Here is a 12,312-nt window from a genome sequence, read left to right on the forward strand (position 1 = left end):
AGAATAATTTCCTTTCATTTTTTCTGCCTCTCATCCTCTTCCTCCTCACGCCAAGTCAGCTTTGCCAGTTGTAGACAGTAGTGAAAATTAATTTTCAGTGCATCACTGTGGCCCACATAGTTAATAAGCTTTTCACTTCTATATGTATTATTCTTGCATTCTTTCATATACTATATCAGGTGTGTATATGTGTATATTTATATAAAAATAAAATCGTAAGCCATTTGGATGTCTGTTTGCTAATCACCAAAAAATGTCTGAATAGATTTTCATGAAATATGCCTTGCTGTTGTTCTGACTTTAAATATAGGCTATATGTCGTATCAGGGAAAGAGGTTATACTGTATTTCAAGAGAGAGAAACTCCAAAGCCAGCAACTACAATTCCCATCATGCAGCAGGGGAGCACTATGGCTGATGGAGGATATCGTCATTAGCATGCATAACGTTTGCTCCTAGCCAAAGTGCAATCTCTAAGACCACAGGTACAATGTCTTCTTAACTAATCTGGATAGCAGTTTATTGTGTCAATGGATTACCGTTTTCTTTCTAAGAATATGTCTTTTTGTGTATACCTATTTTGAATGTTACATATTTTCAAAGTCAAAGCGAACTTTATTGTCATCTCAACCATATACAAGTATACAGACAGACGAAATTGTGAAGCTCAGGGTCCACAGTGTAACAACATGAAGTGCAAATAAAAATTAAAATTAAAACACAAACAAGACAAGACATTGTGCAAAGACAAGACAAAGAAGTAGCAGCAATATGACGTGTTTCTTATTATATTTTTATTATTTATTTTATTATATATTTATTATATTATTTTATAAGGGTAAATCAAAAAGTAAAGGCAATTTGAAAAATACGTGGTAACTACAATGGATAGGAGCTGACACAATACAACATGTTCTTGATGGCTTATGGGTAGTTTGAACGCGCACACCAGGGCTGGTTAGGAACACCTGCATGTGCTGTGTGCTTTTTGTCATTCACAAGAGTGCTGATCAAAACTGAGCAGACTTAGCTCTTGTAAATAACTTTACTTGAATGTGCCAGAGCTGTAAGCCAACACTTTCAAAACTTGTTAATCTTTTTTTCTGTAGCTTACATGACATTAGTACAGTATTGCTTAAATGCAAATCGGAGTTCATTTACTATACTGGATACCTGCTTTCTCCCTTGTAAATTATGTTGCTTTTTGGCAATCTATGAAACACAAGCTGATTATTCGATTATGTGTGATATAGTTGTGCAAACAGTAATAAGTGATTACATATTCTGCAGATTAATTTAATATTTAGGTCTGGTGAGGCTGCAGTGGGCTGGCGCCCTGCCCGAGGTTTGTTTCCTGCCTTGCGCCCTGTGTTGGCTGGGATTGGCTCCAGCAGACCCCCGTGACCCGTTAGTTAGGATATAGCGGGTTGGATAATAGATGGATGGTCTGGTGAGGCTCAGTGGTTTTGGCTGCTGCATCATAGCTCAGGAGTATCTTGAGTCATTTTTGGTGTGGATTTTTCATGTTCTGCCTATGTCTGTGTGCCATGGTCTCTGGATATGTCTGTTTTCCTCTCACAGTTCAAAAACAAGTATACTAGATTGAGCAATTGGTCAAATAAAATTAGTTCAGTGATGATTTTGCTTGTTCTTTGAATGTGGAGTAGGTAGGAATAATGCTGATGGGAGACTTGAATAATCAAAAGGACTTAGAAGGCTCACCTGTTCAAATGACCAAGTTTTTATGTTTTATTGTAACACTTGATCCTGTTTCCTAATATGTGGCATTAGAAGGTTCGCATAAAATTCACATTATGGCTTCCCTTATATAGAGGTATTACATTTTCATGGGTTTTTGACATTTGTAGTTCTCTTTATATCTGCAGACTACGTGTGGAGTCAGTATGTAAAGATTTAATACAAATTAAGTTCATGTTCAGGCCCAGGGTATAGTTGTTAGGTTACATTTGTTCAGTAAACCGTTAAATAATGCAAAGTCTGCTAGTGTTGTGGGTGAAAATGGTAGTAGTCTCTGTGACATGAAAACCAATATCTTCATCTTGAGTTTTTATCAGGGACCCAGAAATAATGAATACTTTTTAAAAGTTTATATAAAAATGTAATTAAGTAATAAAATGCTAATAGGCTATATTATCTCATTTAAATGTTAGTTTGTTTTTGGGGGATGATAATATGCCTACCATCACAAAAAAATCTCTGCTAACAATTCTAAAACCCTTTGGCATTCTTACAATGCATTCTGATATGATGGCAGACAATTAGAATGTCTTGTAGTCCTGACATAGTGAGAAGAGACAAATGCTGACGTATGTCAAAAGATTTTAAAGTAACACCTGCTTACTCAGTGCAGCCATGTCTTGAGAAAGCTGTTTTTTTCTGTATAAATACAGTACATTATATGAATCAAAGTACACTGAACATTTTATCAGACTGTTTATTTTTTAAAAATCTCATTCCATGCAGATATTCTTACTAACAGTAGATGGCAGTAGACTCAATTAAAAAATGTAAACTGTGTTAACAATACACTGGGAAGGTATCAAGTTGTGATTGAACAAGTGCTCCTTGTGAAGCTCTGTTACTAAGAGATATTCATTTGGATCACTCCATCTTTTTTACCATGTAAGGAAAAATAGACACCTTTTGTTTTCTTTGCTTTTAAAAAACTGAATATTTACACTGTTTTTATTGATGTCAATATTTAGGTAGTTTTATAAAAGATTCATCTTGTTGGTACAAGTGCGAGGTGGCGTGGTGGCACAGTGGTTAGTGCTAGTGCCTCACAGTTCTGAGAGACTTGGTTTGAATTCCTATGCAGTCACTAGGCAGAATTTGCATGTTCTTGCTGTGCTCCTGTATGTGTGTTTCCAGGAACTCTTGAGTTTGCTGCACTTTCCAAAAATGGGGGAAAATGCTGGTGTATGAACTCACCAAATGATGGAGCAAACTCCTGCCGGGTGCTTGATACAGCCAGCATAGGCCCTGTCATCCTGAATTAAAAATGAATAGGTGGGTTAATAAGAAGTTTTTCTATTTTGGTGAAGCCAGGAATTTATATGTCAGTCCACATGGCTTTTTCATTACTAAATCCTTAAGATATTACAAGATGTAGAGCAGGGGTGTTCAACTCCGGTCCTAGTGGGCCACAGTGTCTGTAGGTTTTCATTCTCACCATCTTTTTAATTAGTGAGCCGTTTTTGCTGCTGATTACCTTGTTTTGCCTTTGTTTTAATTGACGTGACTCAGACCCCCTTGGTTGTTTCTTTTTCCTTAATGAGACACAAACCAAGCCAGCTAACCTGAAAATAAAGAAAGGTGAACGTCTCAGTCATGTTGGTCTGCTCATGTTACCAAAACATCTTGATGGTGGTCTTAGAAAAAACAGAAAAACAACAGTCAGCTGTGGCTGAATGAGAGCAGCAACAAGTCCTGATATTCAATAATGGCTTTAATTAACAGCAAGAATTGGCTTCTCATTAAGAAACTGGTTGGAGTGAAATTTTATGGAGTTTGACATTCCAATTTAGGTGGTCATCTCTTGGCTCGTTTCACATCTCATTTCTGATTGGCTGCCATTTAACGAAGAAACGAATTAATTCAGGGGACTGAATCTTTAAAAACAGGACTGTTAAAATGAAGGGAAAAGGGGTTAATTAGCAGTGAAAACTGGGCACTGATTAGGAAAAGGGTAAGTATGAAAACCTGTAGCCACTGCAGCCCTCTAGACCCAGAATTCAACACCCCTGATGTAGAGTTTTAATGCATCTCATTTCAGTTTATGAAATCTTCATTTTTTAGGTCCCTTGATAGAAAGTATAGAGAAATGAAATAACTATAGACTTTAAAAGAAATAATAATAATATTAATACATTTTGTTTATATGGCACCTTTGCCCTGCTTGAAATGGCAGTATGGTGGGACATTAATTAGTGGCTTAACAGCTCTGGGCTTGACCCCTTGTCAGTGGGGAGTTTGCATGTTCTCTCTATGCCCATATGAATCTTCTCCCAATATCCCAAAGATAAGCAGGTTAAATTACGTGTGCTGGTTTGAGTCATTTTAGATGCAGGCATGAATGAAGCATGTGTGGGAGAAACCCCTCGAGGAAGACAGGAGTAGTTCAATCAATTAGATTTTTATTCAGTAACAGATGAGACATGGATTCTACGTTGCAAGACAGAAGAGCAAAGTTCCATTTTTCAATTGGCTTTTTATAATTTCTTCTTCCTCCCCCTTCCCCTTACTTAATCAAAAAGCATAATATCATTTACTTAAGTATTTTATTTTATAACACTAATGGGCCATCTGTTCTTATTTTTTTCACTTGTCAGATAGACCCTAAAGAAGGAAAGGTCATCTTTCCTGTGTCAAATACAGTAGACGTATTCCTAAAGAAACTGGAAATTGTCTGAGGTTAGCTTACTGCACCCTGTCTTATGACAGACGTCTGTATGAATAACCTGCCATTATAGTAAAACGGCTTTGTCAGCTATTAACCCTAAGTAGCTTGCAAGCAGTTCATTTTTCTTTCACACATGTGATAGACTGTGTGTGACACCAGAATAAAAGATAATGTGGTAAGTATAGGCGGTTGACCTTATTAAAGTGACACATTTGCTTTCTACAGTTTGAAACTACAAATATAATTTTCATAATGAGATACCATCAATTTTTACAGGATCTTGTTTTAAATATATTTGTATGTAAACTTCTGAATGGTTATTAAGATTATTACATTTTTAACAATAGTGAAGTTGACAGAAGTGGGCATTTAAAAACTCACACTAGAATAAGTGCCTGGACAAGGAGCCATTGAAGTCATTAGGACCTTTCTTATCATTTATAGTTAAGCGAAGCTTGGCAGTGGATACAGGAGTTTTGTTCTACTTCTTGGAGACTTTGCATTTCATCTGTTTGACCTTTAAGTTTATCTACAAAGACTGATTATTAGTGAACATGTGGCCAGCAATTTCAGAAGTAAATGGAGAGTAATTGCCCTCAGAAAACAGATAGGATAGGAAGCTGTTTTTTGCCCTTAGCTTACATATTATGGTTTTGTTGTAAGTGACTATCTATGGGCAGGCTGTGAATCCAAAAGATAATTTATTGTGTTTCAAGGCATTGGCAAGCAACAATTATTTTCACGTCATTCCTTGTGGTAAATTTTAACTTCATATGGTGGTGACTTAAGATTTGTCAATCACTGAGTTACTTCTACATTTCTGAAAATGTAAAATGGATGAACATAATAATGTGATTCAGTTACTGAAGATGTTGAGGAGGTTCAGTTCTTTTTTGTTAACAACATGTACTGTACCTGCTGGCCTCGCCACCTCATCTTTGACGTTGAACTTTTTTCCATATCATCACATTGGAGTTTTTTTTCACCTTTTTTCTGTCCAAGTTGTCATTAAGTGTTTTATCCATCTATTTTATTTTTGCCATGACCCAAATTTCTGTTAACGGTGTCAAAGACAGGTGGAATTTATCCTAGCAATGTTTAGAGCATACCAGCCAATCCTGTCCAGGAGGACACTTCATTACAAGCCTTACCCAAGCACACCTCACCTCTCGTTCACATCGGATCACTTTAGAGTCCCCAGTCAGTTTAATAGCATGGCTTCAGACCGGGGGGACATTCACACACCACCCAGAAGGCACCCTGAGTACTGAAATGCTAATCGCTATGCTGTCATGTCACCCACCATGTGACATATGCTGCTGTGTATTTAGGCTTCATGCACTCAAATTGCTCCCCCATTCATTCTTCCAATGTCTTATTAATTATTTTATTTTTTTAAATCATTTTTTACAAGCAATATATTATAACAAAACCCAACTCAATCAAATAAAAAAGTAACAGCAAATAGAAACCTGAATTAGAAGCCACCAAATTGACACAAAATGCAAAATGTACAGTACATATGAGTTAAGGGTTAATATATATTAAATAAAAAGGTTGTGGCGGTGGCCGGCTGCTGAACCCGGCCGGAATGCCCAAAATAGAGAAGGATGGGGGAAGGCAGCTACTATGAGACACTGCCTTCCCCAAAACACCAGATGGCGAGTTCCCTGAAGCAAAGTGGTGCCCCGGATTCCTGTAGGGCATCATGGAATCTGTAGTTCGGCATCACAGCCCTGCTGGGTACCGTTGGAGCCTCCAGGAGATGCTGCAGGAAGATCTGGGGATTTGTATTTCCCATATAGCCTGCAAGTACTCCCAAGTCACGGGGTCGGAAGCCCCAAAGTACTTCTGGGTTGAAGAAAAGCCTCAAGTCCTCCATCTGACCCAGAAGTGCTGGCAAGTCACAGGGACAGAAGAACAGATGCACTTCCAGGTTAAGGACTATATAAAGGACTACTGAAGACCCAGCAAGCGAGCCGGCGTTGGGAAGTAGAGGACAGAGCTTGCTGGGAGGAGTGGAGGAGAGATTTGTGTTAATTATTGAGATTACTAGTCATTTAGGCTGTTACAATAACGGGCGCTAGAACAGTAGTGCATAAACATTAGTAGGAACAGTCTAAATTAAATGGCAAGGGACTTTGACCTCATTCTTTTTGTTGGTCGTATTTTTCTTTCTTTCAGCCTTTCTTTTGATGATGTTTACTTGCTGAGCTGACCGTTCTTCGTGGGCTGCCGCCGTGCATTGTGTGTCTTTAATTTTCTGTGACAGTAATACTGTCTTGTACAGCTCTATTCAATAAGGGCGCGCACAAAAAGGCGAGCTTCAAAAGGGCGACCTCAATTGAGCGCAGCGAATAAAGGCGTTCGTAGATAATTTAGTTCAAATGGCTCTGGAATATGTGAAGAGCAACAGGTGCAGATCTTTATTTACGCGCACCTTTATTTGCTGCGCCCAATTGAGGACGCCCTTTTGAGGCTCGCCTTTTTGTGCGCGCCCTTATTGAAGGATGTCTGTGCACGGCCTTATTGAAGGATACCGTCTTGTACGTCCGCAATATACCTTTAATTTTCTCTGGCGGTAATACAGGCGTGCACGTCGGTAATATACCTTTAATCTCCTCTGACAGTAATACTGGCTTGTATGTGGCTGTAATATGCGTCACTGTATTGTGTACCTTTAATTTCCTCTCGCAGTAATACTGGTTTGTATTTCCGTAAAACGCCTCTAACTTTCTCTGACAGTAATATCGCGTATCGCACCGTGCCCCGCGCATGCGCACTTCATCAGAAGACACCCACACACGGACACCTGGACGCACATAGGGATTTTATATATATAGATTGTTGTTTATTTACTTGTTTATGGTGGCGGTAGTGCTTAAAAGGCACGTTGAAGAAGGAGAAATAATTAAAATTCTGATTGAGTAGATCATTTGGATTTTTTTCTGCCTCCTCAATGTTTGCCTTTCCTCCCGTTTTAGTGTCATCTGTGAATTTCACAAGTTTACTGACTATACTGGTGTTAATGTCATTAATGTAAATCAGAAAAAGCAACGCTCTAAGGGCAAACTCCTTGGTTTGGCCTAAAAGGAACATAAAGGAGATACTGTATGTAAAAACACGTTATAAAAAAGCTTTTGTTGTGGTTAACTGGAAAAGCTTCCTACCATGAACTTGTGTAGGTGGCAAAAACGTTTTTCCTTGTTGCATTTTTGGTGCTATTCTCCATTTTGGTTACCATACTGAGAATGCACCCAGGTATAACATTGTTTTTTTTTATGCAGGTCTTGTGTACTTTAAGGACATTAAAGCATTACACATTAAACTATTGAGCTTATAACTTTACAGTATTTCTGTTCATTTTATAATTGTTCTCCAATAATGCTGATAAAGACTGCAATGTGGCGGTTTACTTACTCCAGAGCTCCAAATATCCTTTCCCTGTAGGTGTCCTTCAGTTACATAATATAATATTGGCATAGACATGCTTTACAAATGTCACGTCACTGAGATAAATTAAGAGGGTTTCTTTTAATGTCTAGACTGGAGTCTTTATGAGGTTTCATGGTTACCAATTTACCACCCTTGGACTTGTGACAATTAGAAGAGAAAAAGACATTTAGGGAAGGCAGTCAAGTTACAGCCCAGCAAATGTAATTTATCTTGCTCTGTCTTGGATTTTATGAAAGATAATATTTTATTTGATTCATCACAGATATGCAAGTGCATGTATTCTCTCTCCAGCATCAAATTTGCATTTGCCAAATAAAAATGAGTGGCTTGTAAAGTTCAACACTTAGCTTTGAATGGGTGAGTTGCTTAGAGTTTAGAGTTCAGAGCAAATCTGCTTTACTTGCACCCTGTGTGACGTACTAAAAGGTATGAACGGCAGAAAAAGTGTAGCATCTGCCAAGTAGACCCTTCTTAAAAAATCCAAAAAACTTCACTTCATGGAGCTCAGTGCTGTTTACAAGGGGTTGCCATCTTTGGTTTTGGAGGCAAGAAGAATAATGCAGGTTGAATTACGAGATTCTCGTGAGCATTTATTGCTGCACCACAAGAAGTGTCCCAACTGGTGACTGCTCTTTTGGAAATGAGAGCACAACCACGTTGGACGGGAAGGCCATTTAGAGGCTTATGACTTGCCACTGAGCCGTTAATAAAACATTACTAAAATGTCACCGGTGCTGTAGTAAAGGGTTCCCCCCTCTAGGCAGAGACTGTACTCCTGGCTAAGGTCAGGTTGGCAGGCAGGACGGCAGAAATGAACCCAGATGAGCTCTTTTAAAAACAATGTCTACTCCCAAGCAGTGCTGGAGGCACCCTGAATGTCCACTTGCTATCATTTAAAGAGAGGGGGCACAAATGAAATATGAGTAATATGTAACATATAAAGTATGATGTTTTCATATTGCTGTACATTCTACTATTGTATATACTGTACCATCCAGCCTAGATTACTCACAATTTCAAGAAGTCTCATGTGTCAAATTAACCTAACCTGTATGTCTCTAGGACTTGAGGAAATACCGGAATACTCGGGGAATAATTCATGGAGACAAGGAGATAAATGTGTAGACTTCACACTCACTGCAACCAGAGTGGGCTTTGGGCCGAGTTTCATGGAGCTGTGAAGCAGCAGCACTAACCAATTATATGGTGATTCTTCTTCTTTCGGCTGCTCCCATTAGGGGTTGCCACAGCAGATCATCTTCTTCCATATTGTCCTGTCTTCTGCATCTTGTTCTGTTACACCATCACCTGCATGTCCTCTCTCACCACATCCATAAACCTTCTCTTAGACCTTCCTCTTTTTCTCTTCCCTGGCAGCTCTATCCTTAGCATTCTTCTCCCAATATACCCAGCATCTCTCCTCTGCACATGTCCAAACCAACACAATCTCGCCTCTCTGACTTTGTCTCCCAACTGTCCCACTTGAGCTGACTCTCTTATGTACTCATTTCTAATCCTGTCCATCCTCATCCCACCCAATGCAAATCTTAGCATCTTTAACTCTGCCACCTCCAGCTGTGTCTCCTGCTTTCTGGTCAGTGCCACCGTCTCCAACCCATATAACATAGCTGGTCTCACTGCCGTCCTGTAGACCTTCCCTTTCAGTCTTGCTGATACCCGTCTGTCACAAATTTTAACTTACTAAATACCTCCATTTTGGAAGTATCAGATCTGGTTACTTTTAATTCAAATATTATGTTGTATGTTGTGATGTATTATGGGCAAAGTCAACAGCCTTTTGTGGCACAATATAAAATAAACGTCAATAGTAATTTGTGTACTTGACATAACTGTTTTTGAGCGCTAATGAAGTATTCTATGCCATATTATTGAGTAACACAATTTTATTATGACAATTCTGCAGTAGGACATAAGCACAGTTAGAGCACATAGTCACTGATTAGTGTACAAGTGCTTCATTTTACAGCAGTCTACATAAATTCTGCATCTATTTTTAAACCTGACTTGAAATGTTGTCGGAGTAGTGGAGTTGTCAGGACAAGTTACATGCCATGCTCTGAAATGGCAATTTGAAACTCTCTTAACCACATAAAAGATACAGTAATTTATTTCCAGTTTTGTGTGCCTGTTTAAAATTGGTGACATCATTTTTCAGTAGTATTTCTCTTGTGTCTACTGTCAAAGAAAAACATTTGAAAGTTAATACCCTGCGGGGTTTGTTAAGAAAAAGTCAAACACGGGAATATTTTCTTCTGCCAGCTCCATCTCTCATATTTCCCAAGGTAACTTAATGTTCCTCAATAACTGTGTTATACTAATGATCAGGGTGCTCAGAGAACATTTACATGCAAATGGAGGACACTGCTGCTCAGTGGTGTCTGTACTGCTGTGTTGTGAATGTTGAACTAGCGTGATTTGGTAGAGGATGTCTAAGTAAATGTAATAATGCTGCTCAACATCGGTATCCTGCAGGATCAGAAGGTGCATAAAGCAGGAGTTTTGTCCTGATGCATTGTTTTGGTGGGTATTTGGCTGTGTGGCTTTAAGTCAGGCGCTGTGATGTAGTGGCGAAGGCACTGGACATAAAAGCACAAGGCTGATGTTTCAGTCTCTACCTTTACCTAAGTGTATGACTCACAGCAAACCACTTGCAACTGTTAAACACACCAGTATGCAGCTCTAAGCTATGGTGACTTTGTAAGTTGCCTCGGACAGTGATATTATCTAAATACACAATAATAATATGGAGGGCTTCTTGTTTTTAATTGGATTCAATGGATGCCTTCTTTATGTTTTATCACTAAATTGATGGTTTATTTCTGTTGTCTGATAGATAGATAGATAGATAGATAGATAGATAGATAGATAGATAGATAGATAGATAGATAGATAGATAGATAGATAGATAGATAGATAGATAGATAGATAGATAGATAGATAGATAGATACTTTATTATTCCCCAAGGGGGAATTCACATTTCTGTGCACCATATGTATCTCTATTGCAGTTGCACTTCTTCATCTCTTCTACTTTTGTACCCTGATCTCTAACAACTAAACACATATACTGTATATGCCTGAGTGAAAAATGCAGGATTGGTATAAATTAAGATTTTAGATTTGTGAACTAATAATGTCTCAAGTAAATTATTTGGAAACTTAACCTAGTAAAATATCAAAGCCCACTCTGGTTGCAGTGAGTGTGAAGTCTGTGAGTACAGTCTCTGCCTAGAGTGGGGAACCCTTTACTACAGCACCGGTGACATTTTAGTAATGTTTTATTAACGGCTCAGTGGCAAGTCATAAGCCTCTAAATGGCCTTCCCGTCCAACGTGGTTGTGCTCTCATTTCCAAAAGAGCAGTCACCAGTTGGGACACTTCTTGTGGTGCAGCAATAAATGCTCACGAGAATCTCTTAATTCAACCTGCATTATTCTTCTTGCCTCCAAAACCAAAGATGGCAACCCCTTGTAAACAGCACTGAGTTCCATGAAGTGAAGTTTTTTGGATTTTTTAAGAAGGGTCTACTTGGCAGATGCTACACTTTTTCTGCCGTTCATACCTTTTAGTACGTCACACAGGGTGCAAGTAAAGCAGATCTGCTCTGAACTCTAAACTCTAAGCAACTCACCCATTCAAAGCTAAGTGTTGAACTTTACAAGCCACTCATTTTTATTTGGCAAATGCAAATTTGATGCTGGAGAGAGAATACATGCACTTGCATATCTGTGATGAATCAAATAAAATATTATCTTTCATAAAATCCAAGACAGAGCAAGATAAATTACATTTGCTGGGCTGTAACTTGACTGCCTTCGCTAAACGTCTTTTTCTCTTCTAATTGTCACGAGTCCAAGGGTGGTAAATTGGTAACCATGAAACCTCATAAAGACTCCAGTCTAGACATTAAAAGAAACCCTCTTAATTTATCTCAGTGACGTGACATTTGCAAAGCATGTCTATGCCAATATTATATTATGTAACTGAAGGACACCTACAGGGAAAAGATATTTGGAGCTCTGGAGTAAGTAAACCGCCACATTGCAGTCTTTTTCAGCATTATTGGAGAACAATTATAAAATGAACAAAAATACTGTAAAGTTATAAGCTCAATAGTTTAATGTATAATGCTTTAATGTCCTTAAAGTACACAAGACCTGCATAAAAAAATTTAAAAAAAAACAATAGAGAATAGCAACAAAAATGCAACAAGGAAAAACATTTTCACACCCACAGAAGTTCATGGTGGGAAGCTTTTCCAGTTAACCACAACATGTTTTCACAGATTCCCTTTAGGCTACTTTCAGGACAAATCAAGGAGTTTGTCCATAGAGTGTTACTTTTTCTGATTTACATTAATAACATTAACTCCAGTATAGTCAGTAGAAATTTACAGATGACATTAAAATGGGA

This window comes from Erpetoichthys calabaricus, chromosome 9 (assembly GCF_900747795.2).
Source record: "Erpetoichthys calabaricus chromosome 9, fErpCal1.3, whole genome shotgun sequence".
Lineage (NCBI taxonomy): Eukaryota > Metazoa > Chordata > Cladistia > Polypteriformes > Polypteridae > Erpetoichthys > Erpetoichthys calabaricus.